General features: G+C 38.7%; 1 long non-coding RNA gene across 2 annotated transcripts in view; it reads left to right on the forward strand.

The window, feature by feature from the left end:
• Positions 1 to 25,693, forward strand: part of LOC123606317 — a 241,392-nt gene that overhangs the window by 115,740 nt on the left and 99,959 nt on the right. For both annotated transcript variants that reach the window (XR_006716226.1, XR_006716227.1), the window contains exon 3: positions 22,556 to 22,665. This is a non-coding gene — a long non-coding RNA (uncharacterized LOC123606317). The remainder of the gene's footprint in view (positions 1 to 22,555; positions 22,666 to 25,693) is intronic.

Below are 25,693 nucleotides of genomic sequence, written 5' to 3' on the forward strand. Positions count from 1 at the left end.
ATACAATTGATTCCTATATAGTTACCTTTTATTCTGTGACCTTATTAAATTCACTTACTAGTTTTAAGAGCTTGTTAGTAGTTACTTAGAATTTTCAACATACATTGTCACATCATCTGCAAATAGAGATAAGAGACTTTTTTACTTCTTTATTACTAGTCTTTTTGTATTTCATTCCTTTTTCTTAGTGCACTGACTAGGATCTCCAAAACAATGGTAGATAGAAGTAATGAGAGATGACATCTTTTCCTTGCTATTGACTTTAAGTAGAAAACTCTGACCATTCAACACTAAGTATGAATTTAGCTATAGATTTTTTTTAGTAAGTGTACCTAATCACATTAAGAGAGTTCTAAACCCAGGTAGATGAGAGATTTTTTTTTCATAAATGGGTGTATTAAGGCTTTTTATTGCCCAGGCTATGGTCTATTTTGGCAAATGTACCATGTGAACCTGAGAAATGCATTTTTCCATCATTCTGTGTACTATTCAATAAATACCAAACTAAGTCAAGGTAATTAGTAGTGTTGTTCAGATCTTTGTTGAGAGAGGAGTGTAAAAATCTCCAATTATGATTATGAAATGTCTATTTCTCTCTTTAATTTTGTCTATTTTCATTTCATGTATTTTGAAGCTCTTACATTAGCCACACACATATTTACAATTGTTTTTTCTTCCTAGTGAATTGACATTTTTGTTATTATGAAATATCCCTCTTTATATCTTATAATTTTTATAGTATAGAAATCTATTTTGTCTGATATTAGTATAACCAGTGCAATATTTTTATGCTTACTATTTGCATTGTTTGACTTTTCCCATTCATTTGGTTTCAAACTATCTGGGCCTTTATATTTAAAATACATCTCTTATGGACAGAATATAGTTGGGCCATGCATTTTTATCCATTCTGACAATTTCTACATTGCAGTTGGAGAGGTTAGTCCATTATTATTTAACACAATTAGTAATAAGGTTGAGTTTGGGCCTATCATTTTATGATTTGTTTTCTCCCCATCTCTTCTTTTCTTGTTCTTCTGTTCTCCCTTTCTTTTATTTTTTGGATTGTTAGAATAATTTTTGAACTTCATTTTCATTTTCCTACCGGCTTTTTGCCATACTTCTCTGCATTACATATTTTTAATGATTGCTCTAAAGATTATACATCTTTAATTTTTTATAATCAACTAATAGTTAATATAGTACCTCTTCATGATATATATGGAAATCTTGGAATCGCATACGTCCACTTATTCTCATCCCAGATCCTCCTGCCATAGCTATTGTATATACTACTTCTACATATTTTAATTCCACACATCTTTTTGTTTTAAACAGTTATATGTATAATAAAGATTTTAAGAGGAAGAAGATAAAATCAAATTGTTTAGCATTTACCCAGATAATTGCTGTTTTTGATGTTCTCCATTCTTTTCTTGTGATCTGAGATTTTATCTGACATCATTTTCCTGCAGCCTGAAGTACTTTCTTTAGCGTTTTTTGTAATGCAGTTCTGCTTGAAACAAATTCCTTTATTTTTGTTTCATTTGAAAATTTCTTTAATTTATCTCCAATCTTGGAGGCTATTTTCACTGTTTGTATAATTGTAGAATTCTGGGTTTTCAGGATGTGTGTGTGTGTGTGTGTGTGTGTGTGTGTGTGTGTGTGTAACTTTCAGGCCTTTAAAGATTTTCCACTTTCATCTAGTCTCCATAATTTTTCATGAATATCAGCCCTGAGCTACTCTTATCCACCTACTATCTTGTACAAAAGCTAATCGTTTTATTCTCCTTTATCAGGAAGATAAATTGACTTTACCAACTTTGTTTTGCCAAACAATTGGCAGAGATGTGAGAAGATTTTTAGTCTTTTTTTTCTTCCCTGTCTACATAGCCCTCGTAAATAAAGGGTTATTTAGAAAAAAGTTATTAAAACAAATGTCTCCAACCTGACCTTGAATTAATAATCTCTGCCCCTGTGAAAAGAAAGAAAAAAGAGCATCCTTTTCTAGCCTCAGGACATATGTTCCCTGAATGACTTTTTTGGAACTGAGATGAGAGAAAAGTGTTTGCTTTGAAATCAGTCTTTTATTCCCAGGTGTATTGGAAAGCTGGTGTTGTGCATGGCAGATCTGGGGTTGGAATTAAGCCTATAATTATATCAAGAATAAAACTTCAAGGGGCTACACACTCCTTCCGGAAGCGCTTTAGTCTCTATGCTCAGATGAAAAGGGAAAGAGGTAGCAAAGTCACCCATCTAAGTGGTGTATATAAACAAGAAGAGGTTAACTTCTGAAAAACAAAACAAAACAAAACAAAACAAAAAATAAAAAGGAAACAGAACAGACTGGTTCTCCCCTTTTAAACTTGTCCCTCCCTATATCCTGAAAAACATACCCAGTGTTTAGGGCTCAACTACATTTGTCTTTGGTCTTCTCTAATGGGCATTTATAAGGAATGTGCCCTGTTCCAGCATGCTAAAGGTGTCTTATGCTTTTAAGTGTCTAAAAAGGCATACTACAAATTTCCTCCTGAGTGGAGTGCAGCTTGAGAAGCCGTATGATACAGGTCAGACTACAGCATTTGGAGCCAAGTCAACATGAGTTCAAATCCTTGCTGTGCCTTTTATTGAAAAACCTCAGATTTAATAAGTGAATCGAAAACTTTAAATGAAAAGGACTTCAAGTCAAATTCATACTCCTAAGCAGACCTGTTTTTACAGACTAAAAGTTGGCGAAGTCCATTCTCTGACTTCAGGCTACCTGATAACATGCCACCTAGCCACATAATTTGGGCATTTTTCTGAATTCCAGGCATAAACTGAGATAACCACTGTGTCTCTGGTAAAAGGAAGACCCCAGAGCTGCATACCTGCTTATTTGCTGTTTCCTATTCTGGGGTCAGTTCCGAGCTTCCCACTGTTAAGTAAATTGTTCTTTACTTGAACACATCCTATCCCTCCTCTCAGAAGTTTGTAATTCTTAGGAAAAAATAGAGGAGGCTGCAAAACTGGGAAATGTTTCCCAGCTTACTGATAAAACATATGGAACTGTCATTCATAATGGATAATTACAGATATTAATGCAAGATAGAAAGGTTTGGGAGAACATCCTCTCTCATCTACCTCTTCATTCTTGACAATCCACAACATTTTTCTTGGTTCCGATGACAATGAATTGGAAACACGAATGTTGTGTGAAGTCATTAAAAAGTACAAAGTGAGTTACATTGTTCTACATATGAGTAATCATAAATTCTGGAAATCATCTAAGTTGATGGCAGAAAAGGAAATAGCATTAAATATTAAATGCAAGCTTGGGGGCTAAGAAAATACCCAGAGGAAAATTCTTTGTAATACTAAATGAAGACCATCCATCAAAGCAGGAGAGTATAGAGAAGATGGTGTGCCCTTAGGCAGATGGGACTGGTAGAAACCCTCTTCCCACTCACATCTTCCAGCCCGGTTGAGGATGTCGGTGCAAATTTAGAGCTGTCACATAGTTATCATGCCACAATTTAACCCAACTGACAAAAGTATCTAGCATCCCAAGATGCCACAGCTTAATAGATAACTTTTAATTTGAAGATCTGTGAGGAGTGCCCATGTTCCTACAAAACCCGACCTATACTGAAAATTCCTTCCATATGTAGGTGGTGAGGTCCATTTCCTTTTCTGAAATTAAGTGGGCTCCTGGAGAGTGTATGGTCAACCACATGTATGCTATCCCTTTACTTTTGTTGTCAGGTTTAGAAGAATGTCTTAAAAAGGAATGGCAATTAAGCCACTACTTAAAAAAGCCAAATGCCTTTTTGCCTTCATCCTTTGTTTGCTTCTATCCAGCCCTGGGGTAGAATGGTCTGCTACCTAGGCAAGTTAACAGAAGTTGATTAGAATTTAGGAATTCAACTCTGGTGCAAAATTCCAGTTTTAGGGGCATCTGGCTGGCTCAGTGGGCGGAAGCATGTGTCTCTTATCTCAGGGTTTTGAGTTCAAGCCCCATATTGGATGTGGAGATTACTTAAATGATAAAATCTAAAAAAGAAAAAAAAAGACTTCCAATTATAGCTGCCTCTTATCAGCATCTCACCTCCGCTGTTGGCATTTATTTTTTATTTATTTTGCTTTCTACCTAAGTCAGGTCCACCAGCTTTTCCAGCACATACACTCAGAGTTGTCAGACCTGGAGCCTTTTGGTGTATGAGTCACCAGTTCTTATGACTTAGGTGCAAATGGATCCCTTAATAACTAACAGGTAATTTTGAAAATTAAAATTGGAAAATATAGAATCAAAGAAACAGAGCATTTACCATCATGGAATTTTTATTCTAATAAAAAAGCCAAACCCTCCCTCCCTCTCACTCTCTTTCAATCTCTCTCTCTCTCTGCCTCTCTCTTTTATTTTCTTTTTCCTTTCCTTGCTTTCTTTCTGTTTGTGGTTGTTTATTTTTTGATTCAATTATATCTGGCTTTATCTTAGACTACACTGTTCTGATCCTTAACTGAAGACAGTTGGGGGGTTGGTATACATACTAAGTATTTTTTGTAACTAGGTTCAAGGATTCTGCCCCTGGATTTGGATCTTCATTTGTCATTAGCCCCTGCCCTATCCTAGCCCCAAGGACTTGACAGCTGATCTTCCTCCTTCCCTAACCAAGTTCTATTCTGCAAAGTTCAGCCCTTCATTGTTGTTTTAAACTATGCTTCAAACCTTTAAAATGGAATTATAGTTCATTTCAGATTTCACTATTATTAATGTTCAAAGTTAACTTTTCACATTATTGACTTGTGTTATTTATTGATTTCTTTTATCTGATATATGCATATAGTGCAAAATTTATAAGCTACAGAAGTCCTTGTGGTCAAAAGTATGTCTCCCTCCCAAGCCCTACCTCCCCACCGATTGGTTTTCCTCTAGAGAGTCAAAAGCTCTTACCAACTTATTAAATTTTTTTCAGAGATATTCTATGTATGTACAATTATATGCATATGTCTATATGTGTATATTCTTTAAATTGATTTTTAATTATATAAGCAATGCATGAACATTATTTCCTTATACAAATTAAAACAATACAGGGTAGGTTTAGGTCCTCTTTGACCATTTCTCCAATCCCAGTTTCTTCCCAAATGTAACCACTGTGAGTAATCTAGCATCAGCATAGCATAAATTCTTCCAAAATGTTTCTTTGCACTTACTAAAAATATATGTATCTACAGAAAACATGTAGCATTATTTATTTTTTTTTTACTAAAAGATATACTGCAAGAATCATTCTCCACCTTGTTTTGGGTCAAATTTTCAAAGCACCCCCGCTTCTAACGGTAGAAACCTTTTCTCTATTGTACCTGGTTTTTCCAAAAGCCAGAAGATGACTTTATTTCCTCCAGATCCCAGGACAAGCCTCCCACTGGTCCATCCACAAAGTTCTTGTTTGTTCTCAGAGAGAACCCTTGGAACTGAGATAGTGAAGAGAAGGGCTGTGTTCAATGAAGGAGGGAGGTAGGTTGGCAACAAATATCTCATGTTCTCTTTGATGGCTCATCCTGTAGTTTTTTTTGCTAGGAAGTAGTGACCTTACAGAATCTTTTTATCATGGAATAAAACTTGACACAGACACTAACAAGACAACTGGCCTCTCCTCTGGTCATTAACTGGAGAGTTCAAAACCAGGAAAACGTATCATGCAGAGCTGTTTCTTATCATGAACAGAAAGAGGGTGGGTCACAATCCCACCACTGTAATAGGAACTTTTAACATATTGTCTAAGGAGAAAAGGCAAAATCAGAGACATCTAAGTGATTAGATTCTGTGCAGTTACTTGACAGTAATGTCCATGTCACTTTGACAATGTACCTCACACTAATGATCACACAGCCTTCCAGAGGGAAGATGCTATTTTTGAGAAATGATCAAAGCTTTGCCACAGATTTGTATGACCATCTTTATGATTTGAAAATCTTACATGATGTTAAACAGGGTATCTGAATATTTTAAGGAACCAGGAAGCCACTAAATTAGAGAGCCACCTACTGCATTGTGAGACTGCTTAATTGGCTCAGTTTTTTCATTACTGAAACTTTGGATCCTACTCTGACCTCCAGGTCAACATTAAATAAATTTAATCCCTCTTAATAATGATCAGAGCCAATCTTTCATAAGACAAAACCCCCTGTTAATCTGAGAATGCTTATGCCCATCTAGAATATGAACAGGCTTCTAAGACATCTTATTTTTACCTAGACCTATCCATCAGAATTTAAAGGCATCAGCTCTCTTTCATCATTAACATGTTTCTTATCAATGCACTTGTCATTGCTTACTATAAATTTTTGTGTTTGAAATGAGATTCTTGAATAAATATTTTATTTTGTTATAGTTTGTGTAGAAATGAAAATCAAGGTCATCCCTGGGTTATATTATTTGTTTGCCAAAGCAAGAATCCAAGAAGTGGCCAGTCATAACCTAGCCCTTCCTTCCCCACAATATTTAATGTCATCATTGCTTATTCTTATTTCACTTATTTTAATCCCATCAGATTTGTGGTTGATGAAACAAAGTTTTGAGATATTAGCTCATATTTTTTCCACAATATATCTATCAGTATAGTAAAAAAAAAAAAAAAAGAAGAAGCTATATCTCGTGCTTTTGGTTGATATATATGGGATGCTTATATTAGTATTCGGCACAATCTGTGTTTATCATACAAGATAAAGAGTGGGTTTTTGTAAGCAAGTCAAAATATCAGATGCTGTCCTTGTAATGAAATAGCCATTTCCCCTTAAGAGGCAAAATCTTCAATTAATAATTTGAATAAAATAGTTTGTTATAAAAGAATATCATCTGGTTCACTTTAGGGTGACAAAAACTCATTTATGATTTTTCTTTGGTTCTTGTCCCATGCCATGTTTGCTCGATTATGAACTGGGTAAATCTTTACTCATCTTGAGCTGCCTTTTGCCAGTTGTTTTATTTCTTTTAACAACACAAATGGTTCTCATAGCCTACTTGTCCTCAGCTAGGCTGTCTTGCATTATTGCCAATTTGAGGATGGTTTCAGGTTTGTCAACATGTTTTCAGGGAAGGGTTGGGCAAGGAATGTTTCCTTCTTTTGTGTGTGTGTGTCTTAGAATTAACTTTGTTCTTTCCTATTCTCCTTTGCAGCCCATCCCAAAATCCCCTAAGGATTCAAAACTTAGGATGGGACTGACTCTGGGGGGTGGGGGGAAGGTTGTGGAGGGAACTTTTAATATGATTTATTTGGGTCTTTTCTCTTCTTGAGAACCACCAAAACATTGGCCCAAGGCTTCTAGTCTAGATCTTCCCTTCTCCTAGCACTAAGTTGAGATTTATAAGTGATATTCATGAAGGCCTTTTGCAAAGATAGGGAATGGGGGAAGGAAGATACTTCTGCTACCATGGGCCTGCCTCACTCTTTCCCATATTGTGTCGTCCTCCTGTCTACTCTCCTTACCATGATGTCTTACACAGGGCAAGTGTTCAATAGATATGTATGAAAAGCTACTCCCTCATTTGATGTCCCTTGACCACCAGGCTAGGCCAATCTCTCCCTCAAGGATGAGAGGGAAGTAAGTCTGCATTGGCTTACTAGGTGTTGCAGGGTCTAAGTGAACGTACTATAATTCACATATGAAAAATAATGTAACTGTGTTTTCTGTGACTGATCTAGAACTCTGCAGACTCCTAATAGCCAATCAACACATATGAGTTAAAAGAATGAATGTGTTTCATCTTGCTCTGAATCCTCTTCCCAGTGCTGGCAGGCAGTAGTTGTGGGATGATTAAATCTTGTCCATTTGCAGTAACTCATTCTTTTCTAGCTTTAGAGTCTATTTTGGGCAAACTTAATCCCATTGGGGTAATTGTTCAGTCCTTCAGGGCTTCTGCCTCTTCCCCAGGTGGCACATGGGCACAGGAGGGACTTGTGGGTGTTCAAGGTGACACTGGTAAAGAGCTTTTTGTTCTCCCTTGATCCTTCTCTGGACGACTGAGATCACATTGAGATATAGTTCATGTTTCCTCGTGTTTGGACATCAGTTCCTGTCCTCCCTGTACCCTCTGCTGAAATTTCAATAGGTGGTCCAATTTTTGGTTCACTATTTTGGTTTTAGCAATAGTGATTGCTCTCGGAGAACACAACTCACTACCCCCTGCTGACTGCTCTTTTAAAAAATTGTTCCCTTTTTATTGTGATAAGAACACAACATGAGATATACCCTCTTAACAAAAATTTCAAGTATACAATCCAGTAATGTTAACTATAGGCACAATGTTGTACAATTATCTCTAGAACTTAATCATCCCGCGTAACTGAAACTTATACCTGTTAAGCAGCAACTCCCCATTTTCCACTGCCCCCAAACCCTGGTAACCCCAGTTCTACTCTCTGCTTCTCTTTGAAAGATTTATATACCTCATATAGGTGGTATCATACAGTATTTGTTTGTCTATGTCTGGTTTATTTTACCTAGTATAATGTCGTCAAGGCTTACAATGTTGTTGCCTATGGCAGGATTTCCTTCCTTATTAATGCTGAATAATATTCCATTGTATGTATATGCCACATTTTTTTATCCATTCATTCACTGATGGATATTTAGGTTGTTTCTACATTTTGGCTATGGAAAATAATGCTGCAATGAATATGAGAGTGCAAGTATCTCTTTGAGATTCTGATTTCAATTCTTTTGGGTAGATATCCAGAATGTCCTTGGAAAAAAACTGATATGCACATGCAAAAGAATAAAATTGGACCCTTATCTCACATCATACACAAATGTCGACTCAAAATGTAATAAAGACCTAAATGTAAAACCTGAAACTGTAAGGCTCCTAGAAGAAAATATAAGCTCCTTGACGTTGGTCTTAGCAATTGTTTCTAGGATAAGACATCAAAAGCACAGGCAACTAAAGCAAAAATAGGTAAGTGGGACTACATCAAACTTAAAAGCTTCCACACAGCAAAGGAAACAATAGAGTGAAAAGGCAACCTATGAAAGACAGTATGTGCAAACACATTAGTTCTCACACACTCTACTAACTTCTGAGGCTCTCCACCTAAGACGTTCCCTCATCCCTTGTTATGTTCCTCACAGCATCACACAGGAATTTCTGTATCTCTTCCATCCTACCCACTGGTTCATCAGTCCAGTGTAGACACTTGTCCCCATGAGGGGTGTTCTACCACATTCACCTCATGTGGGAATATAGCAGGAGTAAATTAGTTTCCCAGGGCTTTCCTAACAAATGTCCACATTCTATGTGGCTTAAAACAGCTGAAATAATTCTTTCACAGTTCTGGATTCTAGAGGTCTAAAATCAAAGTATCAGCTAAGTCTGTTTCTTCTGGAGGGAGAATCTGTTGGATGTGTCTCTCCTAGTCTCTGGTAGTTGTTGGCAAATCCTTGGTATTCTCTGGCTTGCAGCTGTACATGCCTCCTTCATCAGACAGTGGTCTCCTTGTGTTCCCTGTGCCCAAATTTCCCTTTTCTTTCTTTTTTTTTTTTTTTAATTTTTTTTTCAACGTTTATTCATTTTTGGGACAGAGAGAGACAGAGCATGAACGGGGGAGGGGCAGAGAGAGAGGGAGACACAGAATCGGAAACAGGCTCCAGGCTCTGAGCCATCAGCCCAGAGCCCGACGCGGGGCTCGAACTCACGGACCGCGAGATCGTGACCTGACTGAAGTCGGACGCTTAACCGACTGCGCCACCCAGGCGCCCCAAATTTCCCTTTTCTTAGAAGAACCAGTTATTGGCTAACCCTAATCCAGCATGACCTCGTCTTAAATTGATTACATCTGCAAAGACCATATTTCCAAATAAGATCACATTCACAGCCACCGGGGCTTAGGACATCAACCTGTCTTTTTGGAGGATACAATTGAAGCCACAACAAAGAGAACTAAATTGGAGCACAAGCCAACGTTCTTGGACTCTCCTTCATCCAACCTGAGGTTTGTATTTGGGTTTCTATCATCTAGCACCACCCATCTTCAGGGGATGAGGATACAAAATCTCTTCTACATTAGTGTCATCCCCCAGAATATCATTCCTTAATTCTTTGAATCTTCTTCTCACAATGGAAAAATGCTAGTCTCCTTCATGTCTGGTAGAAACTCTACCTTCATCATGTTCCCCTTACCTCACTGTAGAATTCAGTGCTTAAACTTCCCAGCTTTGCTCTTGATATATCAACATTGAAGGTTGGTCAGAGAGATTTCCCAGTACCCTTTGCTGGGGCTCAGCCATTGCCTCCCATCCACAGAAGCCACTGAGTACTCAGCATCATGGAAATTCTTCCCATGCTCTGAGGGAATGTCTACCCCTGCTTACTCCTAAATGTTCTTTTACTTTCCTTAAAAGATCAGTACTCCTGGATTTTCTCTGTGAAGATGGTCTTTCCAGAACTTTGAATGAAGGACTTCAGGGGTAAACAAGTTGTCAACTGGCAGATTCAGCAGACCACATACCCCATTGAAGAAGAGAAAGACCTAGTATATATTGATCCCTCCAGAAGTAGGAGAGTTCAGAGAGGAGATCAGCAGGTTCTGCATGCACAGGATCCGCAGCATGAAAGTCCTGTGTGACTAGTCATCTATGTACAACATCTTTGAGAGAGAGAGATCCATCTGTCACGCTTCCTCTGCAGAATCATTCTAATGCCACTGCATTCTTTGGCCCATTCCAAGCAGCGCAGAAGTCATGAGTACTTTATCTGTGATTCAAGTGACTTTAAGATTAATACTGGTTTTAATCTTTAAGCCTCAGCTTCCTTGTATATAACACAGGATGTTAGTATCCTCCCTGAAAGGTCATTATCATTATCAGACAACATATATGCATAGCAACTAGTCTAGTGCCTGGTGCTTAGGGGATGCTTAACAAGTAGTAATACATGTATCATTAGTCTATTCTGCTTCCCTCCTCTCTCTCTAGATCACACCAGTACTCTGAAATTACTCCTCTTTTCATTGCACCCTCCCCCCAGAAGAAAGACAAGGGAGAAGAAAGAGTATTACCCTCTCTAGAGCTCCTCTTGTCTGCTTCCCCAAAGAGGGAACTTCTGGGATTCAGAGGTTTTCCTGGGCATCTCAGACCAGAACTGATTCTATAATTTGTCAGCCTGACCAAATGAAAGCAATCCTAACTACATAAATTTATGACATGTATGCCAGTCTACCATGTTGCACGGTAGTTATGCACAGCACAAAATATGTCTAAGTTTTATTTGGAAGTGTTATTTGACCATTGGATTGATCTTAGTTCACTTGTGCTCATTCTTCACCATTTTTGGTCACAGTATCTTGGAAAAAAGGAAATGCCAGTCAGTCACTGCACCGAGTCCTCTGGAAAGGGGAAATGAAACTGGTCCCATGGTCCCTTAGCTCTCCTACTCATAGATGCCTTATCTCAATCCAGGTCTGGCCAGCTCAGTCCAGATTCTTACTGGAGACCTGGTAAAGGGTAGCATCTCATCAGAGCAAGAGGATATGGGAATTTCATTAGAAGGAAATAGTAAAGATTCATCTGGGAGTGGCTCGAGAGGAGCAGGGTGTTTGTTGTTGTTTGTTTTACTTTGTTTTGTTCTCTTGACACAGATAAGCGAGACCTGTCCAGTCAAACTAACATTGGGTAGTCCCATTTCATCACTGATACAACCATTCACCCTGCTGCTGAGGCTAAAACCTGGGAGTCATATGTGACTTTCCTTTCTCTTATATCCTGAATCAAATGTAGCAACAATTTCTATCTGTTCTGCCTTTAAAATATACCCCAAATCTAATTACTTCTTTGACTTCCACCTTCATCTCTCACTCAAACCACAGCCTCTACTTGGCTTCCCAATCCCTGCTCTGGTGTCTCCAGTTGATTTTTCACCCAGGTTCCCAAGAAGTCTTTAGAACATGGGTTAAATAATTTTATTGCCCTATTAAAGCCTTCTAATAGTTTTCTCTTGTACTTGGAATACAATTCAAATTCCTGATCTCAGCCCACAAGATATCTCAGAATTTTTACACCACTCTCTGCCATGTCTTTACTCCACTTTAGGCACACTGGCCTTCTTGCCATCCTTCCTGCTGCCCAAACATGTTCTCACTTGCTATGCCCTTGGAATGGAACATTCTTACCTCCTTCCTTTCACTTAGATGTGACCAGCTCCAAGAGGCCTTCTCCATCCCTACTTCCATCTTTGTCTGTTCCATTACTTGGTTTTATTTGTCTTTGTAGTTATTAGCACAATTTCAAATTACATATATAGTAATTATTTAATTTATGCATTTCTTCTATATCCCCATCTAAAAGGTGGGCTCATGAAAGCAAGAAGCTTGTTTTGCTCACTGCTGTGTCCTCACAATTTTAAAGAGCACCTGGTCATAATAGATGCTCAGAAGGAGTTGGCAAATGAAGGGAAGTTCATCTCTCATTTGATATCTCCAAATGATATCTTTAAATATCTTTAAAATATCTCCTTGTATTTCATTCTTCACCCACACCTTCTAGCCTCTGAGTTTCCATTTCTTTAGTTGAAACAGTATCTCTAGGTGCTTGGGCTTCAGAAATATTTCCCCACATCATCCCAACAGGCAGCCAAGATTGAGAACCACTGAAATAAATCAGGGATTTCAACATTTAATGTACATATAAGTCACCTGGAAATCCTGCTAAAATGCAGATTATGATTCAGTAATGGTAGTAGTAGGCTACTTGAAAGCCTGCATTTTCAGTAAGTTTCAGGTGGAACCACTACTGCTGGTCCATGAAGTGTGCTCTGAGTAGCAAGGGCCCAGATGATTTCCAAGATCACCTACAGCTCTACATTCTGAAACCAAAGTGAAGATAACACAATCCCTTCCACTTCTGTCCATGAAGACTAATACTGTGTCCCACCCTGGATGGCTCTGGGTTGAGTGCTGTGAGGGCACAACAGATGAAACATCATTTCCTTCATTTAAAATAATTTTTTTATGTTTAACTTTTAATTTTTAAATAACATCATACTTAAAAAAGTTGCAAAAATAGTAGAAAGAACTCCTGTATATCCTTCAACAAGATTTCTCAAATGCTAAATCTCACTTAAGCATAGTACCATGATCTGAATCAGAAAATTAATGTTGGTATAGTACTATTAATCTACAGACCATGTTCAAATTTTGCCAGTTGTTCCCACTAATGTCCTTGCTTTTTTTGGCCTGGGGATCCAGTCCATCATGAATTGCATTTAGTTGTCCTGTATCTTTACTTCCCTTAAAAACAGTTCTTTGGTCTTTCTTTGTCTTTCATCATCTTAAAATATCTGTAAAGTACTGGCCAGTTATTTTGTAGAATGCCCCTCAATTTGGATTTGTCTGCTGTTTCTTTTTTTCTTTTTTTAAATAGGCTCTGTGCCCAGCATGGAGCCTCATGTGGGGCTTGAACTCACAACCCTGAGATCAAGACCTGAGCTGATATCAAGAGTCAGACGCTTAATCAACTGAGCCACCCAGTCTGCCCTGACTGATGTTTCTAAGTATTAAATTCATATGGTGAATTTGGGGCAAGAATATCACAGAAGTGATAATGTGTCCTCCTCAGTGCATCATATCAAGGGGGCACAAAATGTGCATTGATCTATCAGTGATGTTAACGATGGTCTCTTGGTGTCTTCCAATACTGTTTTCCTCTTTGCAATTAAATAGGTATGTTATTAGGAGACACTTTGAGATTGCAAATACCCTATATCTCATCACATTTTCACCCACTAATATTAACATCCATTAATGATTCTTACTTTAAACAATTATTATTGTGGTATTTAGTCAGATGGTGATTTCCAGTTTCCATCATTCTTTCTATATCTGTTGGAACTCAGCTGTAAGGAAGAGCTTTTCTATGTCTGCCATTTATTTATAAAATTATTATTTATATATACATAAATTTGTGGAATATATATAATATATATAATTTGATTCCATGTGTATTTTTATGTCTTCTTTAATTTCTTGGTTAACCCATTCATTCTTTAGTAGGATGTTCTTTAACCTCCATGTATTTGTGGTCTTTCCAATTTTCTTCTTGTGTTGACTTCAAGTTTCATAGTGTTGTGTTCTGAAAATATGCATAGTATAATCTCAATCTTTCTGTACTTTCTGAGGCCTAATTTGGGACCCAGTATTTGATCTGTACTGGAGAATATTCCATGTTGCACTCAAAAAGAATATACATTCTGCTGCTTTATGATGAAATGTTCTGAATATATCTATTAAGTCCATCTGATCCAGTGTGTCATTCAAAGCCATTGTTTCCTTGTTAATTTTCTGCTTTGATGATATGTCCATTGTTGTAAGTCTGGTGTTAAAGTCCCCTACTATTATTGTATTATTATCAATGACTTTTTTTTATGTTTGTGATTAACGGATTTATATATTTTGGTGCTTCCAGGTTGGGGGAATTAATACAATTTTTAGATCTTATTTTTGGATAGACCCCTTAATTATGATATAGTGCCCTTCTTCATGTCTTGTTACAGTCTTTGCTTAAAATCTAGTTTGTCCGATATAAGTATGGCTACCCCAGCTTTCTTTGGACATCCATTAGCATGATAAATGGTTCTGTATCCCTTTACTTTCAACCTGAAAGTGTCTTTAGGTCTGAAATGAGTCTCTTATAGGCAGCATATAGATGGGTGTTGGTGTTTTGTTTTGTTTTGTTTTGTTTTGTTTTTTATCCATTCTGCTGCCCTATGTCTTTTGTTGGAGCATTTAGTATGTTGTTATTCAGAGTGATAGATTATTGATAGATAAGAATCTAGTGCCATTGTATTACCTGTAATGTCATTGTTTCTGGAGAATTTCTCTGTTCCTTTCTAGTCTTTTTGCTTTTGGCCTTTTTCACCACTCAAAGAATCCCCTTTAATATTTCTAGGTCTGGTTTAGTGATCACTAATTCCTTTACTTTTTATTTTTCTGGGAAACTCTGTATCTCTCCTATCCTGAATGACAATCTTGCTGGATAAAGTGTTCTTGGCTGCATTGTTTTCCCATTCAGCATGTTGAATATATCATGCCACTCCCTTCTGGCCTGCCTCCACAAGTTTCCATGGAGAGATCTGCTGCTTATCTGATTTGTCTTCCCTTGTAGGTTAGGGATTTGTTTTCCCTTGCTACTTTCAGGATTCTTTCCTTATCTCTGTATTTTGCATATTTTACTATTATATATTTTGGTGTCGGCTGCCTTTTGTTGTTTTTAATGGGAGTTCTCTGTGCCTGTGGATTTGAATGTCCCTCCCTCCCTCCCTCCTCTGTCTCCCTTCCCTCTGCAGCATCCGTGATTCTTTTCTCCCCTAAATTGCATCTCCACACCTCCAACCTTCCACATTTTGTGGCCTCTTTTCTCCCTCTAGTTGTGCAGTTTTCAGATCAATTTTCTGGAGGTTCAGAATGATTTGATAATTATCTAACTGTGTTTGAGGGATGAGGTAAGCATAGTCCTTCTACTATTCCATCATCTTATCTCCTCCCCAGATTTTCCATTTATTCCCAATTTGATCTTGAAAGATTGTATGTTTCTATGAATTCATTTTTTTCTAGCTCCTCTAGGCATATAATTTTTCGTAGTCATTACTTATAATCCTTTGTATTTCTGGCTCTTGTTTCTCTTCTTTCATTTCTGATGTTATTTATTTGGTTCCTCTCTTTTTTTTTCTTGATAACTCTGGCTAAAGATTTATCAGTTTTGTTTATCTTTTCAAAGAACCAGCCCTTAGTTTCTTGGCGTTTTGCTTTTTTTTTTTTTTTTTTTTTTTTTTTTTTTTTTTTTGTCTCTATTTCATTTATTTCTGCTGATCTTTATTATTTCCTTCCTTCTACTTCCCTTGGGCTGTATTTGTTCTTCCTTTTCTAGTCCCTTTGGGTCTAAGGTTAGATATTTTTATTTGAAATTTTTCTTATTTCTTGAGGTTGGCATCTATCACTATACATTTTCCTCTTCTAACTGCTTTCAAGGCATCCCAAAGATGTTGGACCATTATATTTTCATTTTCATTAGTCTCCATGTATTTTTTTATTGTAGCATGTTGTTTAGCCTCTACATTATTGTGGTTTTTCCAGTTTCTTTCTTGCAACTGATTTCTAGTTTCATACTTTTTTGCTGCAAAAGGTGTATGAAATGATTTCAATCTTCCTAAATTTATTGAGACTTGTTTTGTGGCCTAATTTGTCATCTAACCTGGGGAATGTTCCATGTGCACTTGAAAGGAACATGTATTCTGTTGTTTGTGCATGGAAAATTCTGTATAGGTCCATCTGGTCTAATATGTCATTCAAGGCTACTGTTTCCTTGTTGATTTTATGTAAGTGGGATTTGAAGTCCCCTACTATTATTCTTTTACCTTCAATTTCTCTGTTTATGTCTGTTAATACTTGCTTTATGTATTTAGGTGCTCCAATGTTGTTTGCATAGATATTTACAATTATCAATCCTTTTTTGGGGTTGATCCCTTTATCATGATGTCAGTGCCCTCATTTGTCTCTAGTTACAGTCTTTGTTTTAAAGTCTGTCTGGGGCACTGGAGTGGCTCAGTTGGTTAAGTGGTTGACTCTTGATTTTGGCTCAGGTTATGAACTCTTGGTCATGGGTACAAGCCCCACATTGGGCTCTGCACTCACAGTGTGAAGCCCACTTTGGATCCTTTATCTCCCTCTCTTACTGCCCCCCAACTCATGTTCTCTCTCTCAAAAATAAATAAACATTTTTTAAAAAGCATATTCTTAAAGTCTGTCTGATATGAATATTGTTACCTCTACATTTTTTTTGCTTTCATTTTTATGGAATATCTGTTTCCATTCCTTTGCTTTCAGTCTGTACATGTGTTTAAGTCTGAAGTGAGTCTTTTGTAGGTAGCATATAGATGGGTCTTATTTTCTTATGCATTCTGTCACCACACGTTTTTTGGTTGGAGCATTTATATCATTTACATTTTTTTTTTTTTTTTAAAGAGTGTGAGAGGGGACAGAAGGAGAGGGAGGGAGAGATTCCCAAGTAGGCTCCATGCCCAGTGCAGAACACAACACAGTACTTGATCTCATGACAGTGAGATCATGACCTGAACAAAAATCAAGAGTTGGATGCTTAACTGACTGAGCCACCCAGGCACCCCATACACCATTTACATTTAAAGTAGTTATTAATAGGTATGTACTTACTGTTATTTAATTTTTTCTGATTGTTTTTGTAGCTCTTCTCTGTTCCTTTCTTCTTTTCTTGCTCTTTTTCCTTGTGATTGATGACTTTCTTTAGTGCTATGCTTGTTTTCCTTTCTCTTTATTTTTTGTGTATCTACTATAGGTATTTGGTTTGTGGTTACCATGAGGTTCTTATATAACATCATACCTATATAGCAGCCTATATTAAGTTGATGATTATGTAAGTCCAAACACATTAAAGAAACTTCATTTTTACCCCCTGCCACCATGCTTTAAATCTTTTATTGTGTTTGTCCCCTTAACTAATTTTTCAGATATCATTGATTGTACTACTTTAGTATTTTAGCCTTTATATTGGCTTTATAAGTGATTGCTTTACTACCTTTACTGTGTGTTTACTTTTACTCATGACAATTTTTCCTCTCATAATTTTTTTTGCTTCTACTTATGGCATTTTCTTTTCTACTTAAATAAGTTCCTTTAACATTTCTTGCAAGGCCATTTTATTGGTGGTAAACATCTTTAACTTTGGCTAGTCTGGGAAACTCTATCTCTCCTTCCATTCTTAATGATAATCTTGCCAGGTAGAGTATTCTTCATTATAAGGTTTCCCCCCCTTTCAGTACTTAGAACATATCACTTCTGGCCTGAAACATTTCTGCTGAAAAATCATCTGGTAGGCTTATGGGGCCTTTCTTGTACATTATTAGTAGTTTCTCTCTTGCTCCTTTGAAATTCTCTTTCATTTTTTATATTTTAATTACTACGTGTCATGGTGTGAACCTCTTTGGGTTGATCTTGTTTCTTAAACCTGGGTTTCCTTTCCTGCTTTAGGGAGGTTTTCAGTTATTATATCTTCAAGTAAGTTTTCTGCCCCCTTTTTCCTCTCCTCTCCTTCTGGGACCCCTATAAGGCAAATGTTTGTTTTCACTTGGTGTTGTCCAAGAGATACATTAACCTATCCTTTTTTAAATTCTTTTTGTCTTTTTTGCTGTTTAACTTGAGTGCTATCCATTACCTTGTCTTCCAGGTCATTGATTCATTCTTCTGTATTTTCTAATCTGCTATTGATTCCCTCTAGTGTAGTTTTCATTTCAATTATTGTATTCTTCAACTCTGATTGGTTCTTTTTTATATTTTCTATCTCTTTGTTGAAGTTCTCACTGAGTTTATCCACTGCTTTCTCCAGTCTGGTGACCATCTTTGTGACCATTACTTTCAACCATTTATCAGGTAGATTGATTATGTCCATTTCATTTGGTTATTTTTCTGAGGTTTTGTCTTATTCTTTCATATGGAGCATATTCCTCTGTCTCCTCATTTTGCTTGACTTTCTGTGTTTGTTTCTATGAATTAGCTGGAACAACTACTTCTTCTAAGTTGGAAGTAATGGTATGTGTATGGTAGTACCCTCTGTAGACCTTGTGTGCCTGGTGACTTTGGCTGGCTGACTGGAACTGTGGCTTGTGTGGGGTGGGAGTCCCAGAGTACTCCATGATGAAACTGTCCTGGTGATATGGCCAGAGCTGAAGTGGGCATGATTCTGGGGCTCTTTATGCAGAGGATGCCCTGGCAGAACTGGTGAAGCTAAAGTGGGTGCTAGCTGTGGGATCCTAAGGCTTTCCACAAAGAGGGTGACCTGGCTGAACAGCTGAAACTGAAATAGGTACCAGTTAGGGGTGTCCTGGGCTGCTCAGCACAAGGGTTTCCCAGGCAGGACCATTGGACCCAAGGCAGGTGCTGGCTGAGAGTCCCAGGGCACTACTCACAGGGGACACCCTGGAAGGGTAACTGGAGCCAAAGGCAGCTAGAGCCAAAACAGGCACTAGCCAGAAGGTCCCAGAGTGGTCTGTACTAAGAGTACTCAACCACATCATTTGGAGCTGAAATGTGGTTGGCCTGGAATGTTTCAGGGTGCCTTGTGCCTGTGTCACCTTGACAAGATGTTTGGAGCTATCATGAGCATGGACCATGGGTGTTGCAGTGCATGCCGCTCTGGGGCTGCCTTGGTGGGACAGCTTGGGCTGGTGTGGGCTACGGCCCTGAGGCTAACTGAGGCAAGCCAACTATGGCTCCTGGACCCTGCTCCAGTCTGTTCTATGAACTTCGAGGGAGAATGTAAACCACAACCCTCACCATCCCCTCTCAGAGGGAGGCCTGGCAGAGCAGTGCCCGCTGCCACCATTTGGCAGGGTTCTAGGGTTGGTTCCCACATACTCTAGTTGCTTTTTTAAGCCACAGCTGTTTTTTCTATGCCCCAGGGCAGACAAATCTGCTCACAGTCCCTTAATACCATCCTTCCTCACTGCAGCTTAACAGCATTTGAGGGTGAGAATTCCCTTCATTACTGTGTTTCCATCTCTCTTGCTGTTCTCTATGTGGTCTTTTTATCTTTTGTTGTGTAGAAACGCAACAGCCCTTGGTTCTGTCAGCCCTCAGTTCTTCTTTAGAAGGAATTGCTCTATAAATAAGTGTAGATTTAGTATGTCCACCGAGGAGGTGAGTTCAGGGTCTTCTAACATCACCATTTGGATCAGAAGAACCCTTGTTAACTCTTTACTGTCATACAGGTACACCAGCCCCTGTTGCCTATGCATTGTGGTTCTAGTGATGTCAATTTCTGTTCCATTTTCATTTATCCCCTTTATCTATTATATAATTGTCTATCTATCTATCATTTTTGGGAAGGGGGAACAAAAGGAGTGCAACTTCAAATGACCTATTAGAGAAGGGCAGTTTCTATGAGGATTAGTGCTGTTTTTCTTTTAGAAATTATAATAATAGCGTCATGCACAAAATCAGTTTGATTACCCATGCCTTAAATGTTGCTATTCCAAGAGTATAACTTCTCAAAGGGCAGTTATGTTTAAGATCATTTGAGAACAAAGACTTTGGCAAACCATTGTGTCAAGGAGCTGTGTTCTTTTTAGGGCATTTGCATTTTAACAGACTGAGAAATAAATCTAACTTTTCAAGTGAAGAACTATTTACCATCTGCAGTTTGTTAATGTCTGAGGCAGGGAAAATCTGCCGTTCACATACGTTTGTGATGGAGTTGGCAGATTCTACTCTTATGGAAGGTTTCATCAGCAGTGACTGAGATAGAAACTCTCTGCTTCTGAAAACCTGCTTGATGCAATATGGTGAGCCAGCTACTCAGCTTCTGTTTGTGGCAAAAAAAAAAAAAAAAAAAAAAGTCAGCATCTTGAGAGTAGTGTCTTCTCATTTTTTCTTGTGACAAAAATCTGAGTATCATTGATGAAAGAATTGGTATGGTCTAAGATAAAATAGTGACTAATGAATATATTCATCAGATTTCCAAGTACTCGTAGAGCAACTCAGATGGGATCAGGCTACCTTACCAAATGGCCTTGTGCAGCAGGCAGAGCCAGGTGTAAGATTTACAGAGGAAAAGGAAGCAAGACAGGAAAAGAATATGAACTCCAAAAACCACTTCACAGAAATAGACTGTGCACAGAGAGAGAAAAAGGAAATTTCGTCTGTTGCCATGAGTGAAAAATTCTAGATGAGGAAAAGATGTTTAAAGGGGATGTAGGGGCGCCTGGGTGGCTCAGTCAGTTCAAGTGGCCGACTTTAGCTCCAGTCACGATCCCCTGGCTGGTGAGTTCGAGCCCCACGTTGGGCTCTGTGCTGACAGCTCAGAGCCTGGGAGCCTGCTTCCGATTCTGTGTCTCCCTCTCTCTCTACCCCTTTCCCATCCGCACTCTGTTTCTCTCTTGCAAAAATGAATAAACATTAAAAATAGATGATAGATAGATAGATAGATAGAGTATAAAAAGGTTCAGGTGATCTGTTCTAAGCAAGCCTTCTGAGCTGCCTTTTAAAGGAAACTTAATATAAATTGTTATTTATATTATTGTTTATGTTATTTGGTTTGGACTGGTGTTTTTTAAAACCAAAAACAAAACACTAAGCACCAGCAGGATCTAGTAGGATCTAGAAATGATTTGATATATTTGAATAGTAAGCAAGAGTGATAGTCAGTATAAAGATTAATCACAAGATATGGGCATTGATCCATTAGGATGGAAACTCAATCAAAATGGCCATCAGGTATAAAGGGCAGTGTGCCACACTGGTACGTGCCAGCTCAATGTCACCCCTGACATTTCTAGGCCTGAAAATGATTTGTGGTGATGTATGGACATGGAGGAGGTGTAAGAGCTCAAATATTATCCAGTGTCAGCTTCATTTGAGCCTCATGAGAAACTGTGGGAATGGGAGGGCAGAAGCTAATGACCAATTTCAGGTGACCTAAGCCCTGCCTTGTGCATTACTAGACACTGCTACATCTGACATATATTTACTAACTCTATTTCAAATATAATAACAAGAGAAAGTCTTGTGCCTGTTTTGATCATGTTTTGGAATAACAGTACAGGGTAACAAAGATAAGGTCTATTTCCTCCTCTGTTTCTTAGCATTGTTGATTTCAGTTGGGGCCATGAGTAATTCTGACCAATGGAATGTGAGAAGTGACAGGGGTCACTTTTAGATCAAGGTGGTCAAAAGTCAATGTGCTGGGGCACTTGGGTGTTTCAGTTGGTTAAGCATCTGACTTTGCCTCAAGTCATAATCTTGCAATTCGTGAGTTCAAGCCCCACATGGGGCTCTGCACTGACCGTATGGAGCCTGCTTGGAATTCTCTCTCTCTCTCTCTCTCTCTCTCTCTCTCTCTCTCTCTCTCTCTCTCCCCCCCATGCTTATGCTTTCGCTCTCAAAATAAATAAATAAACATAAAAAAAACAATGTGTTTCTTCCATCCTTCTATTGACATAGCAACTTTTGAGGCCAAGTGTCCCAAATAATGTAGCTATCAGACAGAAAACGGATCCCCACTGAGCATCAAATTTGTGAGAGAAGCAAACATTCTATGTTAAACCAGAGATTTGCACAGCATAACATAATTTACCCTGACTAGAAATTGGTCCCTAATGGCTGCTGCATAACAAACCCCTGAGGCATTTTCTTTACCGGAAAGCAGGGAAGACCCAGATATTGAGATCAAAATGCTGCTTATTCAAGTTATACATTAGCAACGTACTTTCTACAGCTTCCACCTGCAATCACTTAGGGAGGGAGAACTCGAGTATAGTATGCCAGTAGTTCTGGAGCACGTGTTCGAAAACAGAATGTAAATAGTGTATGTTGACTGTCTTTGGGTAGGTGCCACAAGAAATACATGAGTCGAGAGAAGAAATGGCGGACAAAAACAAAAGTAAATGGAGAATGTTCAGAAGTCCAGAGTTTTGTAGACCTGGAAAAGCCAACGTTTTCTAGACCTCAACAGTGAGAGACAGGATGGAAATGATTTTGGTTTTGCTTCCACCTAGGATATACTTCAAGAGAACTTGGCCCCCACACTGATGAGACAGAGCTGGGCAATTTACAAAATCATAAATTTTCTCAAATGCATCAAAAACTGAGATTACAAGACAACCAGGTAAACTGAATTCTTGAGAGTGACAGCTTGGCATATGAATTGCTTTAGCTTTGGCGGAGTAAGGTAGGATGAGGTGGCTAGCGTAAAAACACATAAGAACCAATCAGCTAAAAATTTACTAAATTCTTGGGGCGCCTTGGTGGTTCAGTCAGTTGAGCATCCAACTTCAGCTCAGATCATGATCTCACGGTTCGTGGGTTCGAGCCTGGCATTAGGCTCTGTGCTGATGGCTTGGAGCCTGGAGTTTGTTTGAGATTCTGTGTCTCCCCCGTCTCTGCCCCTCCACTGCTCGCATTGTCTCTGTCTCTCTATCAAAAGTAAATTAAAATATTTTTTAAAAAATTACTAAATTCTTAAAGGCCCATTGTGGGCTAGCATAACAGTTGAAAATAATCCCAGCAGCCCCAGACACAGGGGGAGTTTGCACTCGCTCTCAAGCTTTTTTCCATGGCCTCCACCAGAAAAGCCAGTTTGTTTCACAGAAAATCAAACCGAAATAACCTAAGCTAAAAACCTCCTTGTCTGCCTTCACAGAGAGTGAGAATCAATGTTTAACACCAACTCACATCTTCCCACTCACCAAGCAAGTGCTATAAAAAACTCTTAGGTCACAACCGTGTCTTCACAGCTAATTAATCAATTAATCTATTCATTAATCTTTGAAGAGCCGTTCTTTGGCTTCAGCTGTATTTTATCTGTAATAAGTATCAACAAACAACTAATTATGCCTGAACATAAGCACCTTCACCTTAGTGTTGGCTCTGAGGTTTTTTTAACTTTAAAACCTTCAGGTTTAGAAAGGTGTTATTTAAGGTTTAGGACTTAAGCTATTTAGTGACCTTAAGCTCTATTATTAGGTATAAAAGAGGCATTAAAACTTCCCAGATGAAATGCAAAGTAGGATTATTACATTGTTGATGGTATAATGCAAAGTGTAAAATCCTTTTCTCCTTAAACCTCTCCCACATGTATTTCAACTGAGGAAGCACTGAGAGCCCAGAGGGAAGGCAAGGCTATAACAGCACCAATTCCCTACTCCAAAATTTTTCTTTTCCATGTTTAAAGAGTATTGTTTGTTTTTACTCACATATTTTTATAAATAAAAATTTTGTGAATAGAAAATGAAATAAAACACTCCTATACCAGGTATACCCACTCTTAACGATTTAATGTGTATCCTTCCAGGCTTTTCTTTCCTAGGCATATATATTTTCAAAATTGGTTTCATATATTATGGACTCTGTTGCACTTCTCAAATTTCTCACCCTTCCATAAGCCTCATCTATCATCATCTTAGGTAATGTTTCAAATGCATGGTCTCATAGGGGGATACCTTCAGCTCCTGCTGAGAATCTGGTCCAATAGGCACCAAATACTTTCAAACACAACCTAACCCAGAAAAACAATTATTAAATATTTAGATTTTAAAATGTATGCTTTAGGGGAGCCTGGGTGGCTCAGTCGGTTGAGCATCCGACTTGGCTCAGGTCATGATCTCGCGGGTTCGTGAGTTCGAGCCCCGCGTCGGGCTCTGTGCTGACAGCTCAGAGCCTGGAGCCTGCTTCAGATTCTGTGTCTCGCTGTCTCTCTGCCCCTCCCCGGCTCATCCTCTGTCTGTCTCTGTCTCAAAAATAAATAAAACATAAATAAATAAATAAATAGGTAGATAGATAGATATGTATGCTTTAAGTTTCTTCAAAATCTAAATAAGATAGAGCTTTATACTAAAAAGCTTTACTTCGATATCTCTAAACATTTAGTCATAGGCTAGGGATTATAACTTCAAAATATAAACTACTTAAAACAACATGTATTTGGAAATCTATATTTTTAGAATGGTTTAAAAAATAGGTCACCAGGAACTTCGAACATGTTGCCGTGAGAGACCACTGTAACACACTTGAGGAAAGTAAAAACAGCTCTATGGGCAAAGGAACCTATACTTGATCTACTTTGAAGGTCAACCGAGCATTTTTTTTTAAGTTTTGATTTTGTTAAAACCTGGAATTCCAGGGAAAGGCAAGCCATGGGGGTGGGTGTACGATCTGCCTCCATGTTTCCTATGAAGATTTCATCAGTATCCTTTTGATTCTTATTTTCTTCAACACGCAGTGGTCATTTCTACTCGAATCATGGTGACAGTATCCCTAGCACATGGTCAGACCCATAACTGTCAGTGGCTTCAGAGTGTGATTTGTTTGTTGCCTTTTAAATGTTTCCAGGCAGCAGTTACTGTCCTGAAAGCCAGTGAGCAAGTGACTGACCTTGATACTGAAGGGCACTTCTATTCCATTTATTGATGGAAACATGCAGAAAACAGATTCAACATTTGTATTGTAAGAGACATCCCTTTCCAAAAGAACACCACAGCGTTCTTAACTAGAGAGATAGATCATCCCCTAGTAAATTATATATAATTAATGTCCCTTACATTTGTATATAATAAACTCATGAAAATGCATTTGAGAGTCAAGGATCTGAACGTCATACAGTAGGCATACAGAGGGCTCTACTTGTAGAGAGCTCACATTATAAAATTTATGCTTGTGATTAAAGACATTTTGGGAGGAGGAGGGAAGATGGCGGCGTAGGAGGACGCTGGGCTCACCGCGCGTCCTGCTGATCACTTAGATTCCACCTACACCTGCCTAAATAACCCAGAAAACCGCCAGAGGATTAGCAGAACGGAGTCGCCGGAGCCAAGCACAGACGAGAGGCCCATGGAAGAGGGTAGGAAGGGCGGCAAGGCGGTGCGCACTCCACGGACTGGCGGGAGGGAGCCGGGGCGGAGGGGCGGCTCGCTGGCCAAGCAGAGCCCCCGAGTCTGGCGGGCAAAAGCGGAGGGGCCTGACGGACTGTGTTCTGACAGCAAGCGCGACTTAGCGTCTGGGAGGTCATAAGTTAACAGCTCTGCTCGGAAAGCGGGAAGGCTGAAGGACAAAGGGAGGGAGAGCTGCGGAGCCCCTGGACGACAGAGCTCAGTTTGGTGGGGAACAAAGGTGCTCGCCAGCGCCATCTCCCCCGCCCA

Source organism: Leopardus geoffroyi, chromosome A2, assembly GCF_018350155.1.
Source record: "Leopardus geoffroyi isolate Oge1 chromosome A2, O.geoffroyi_Oge1_pat1.0, whole genome shotgun sequence".
Lineage (NCBI taxonomy): Eukaryota > Metazoa > Chordata > Mammalia > Carnivora > Felidae > Leopardus > Leopardus geoffroyi.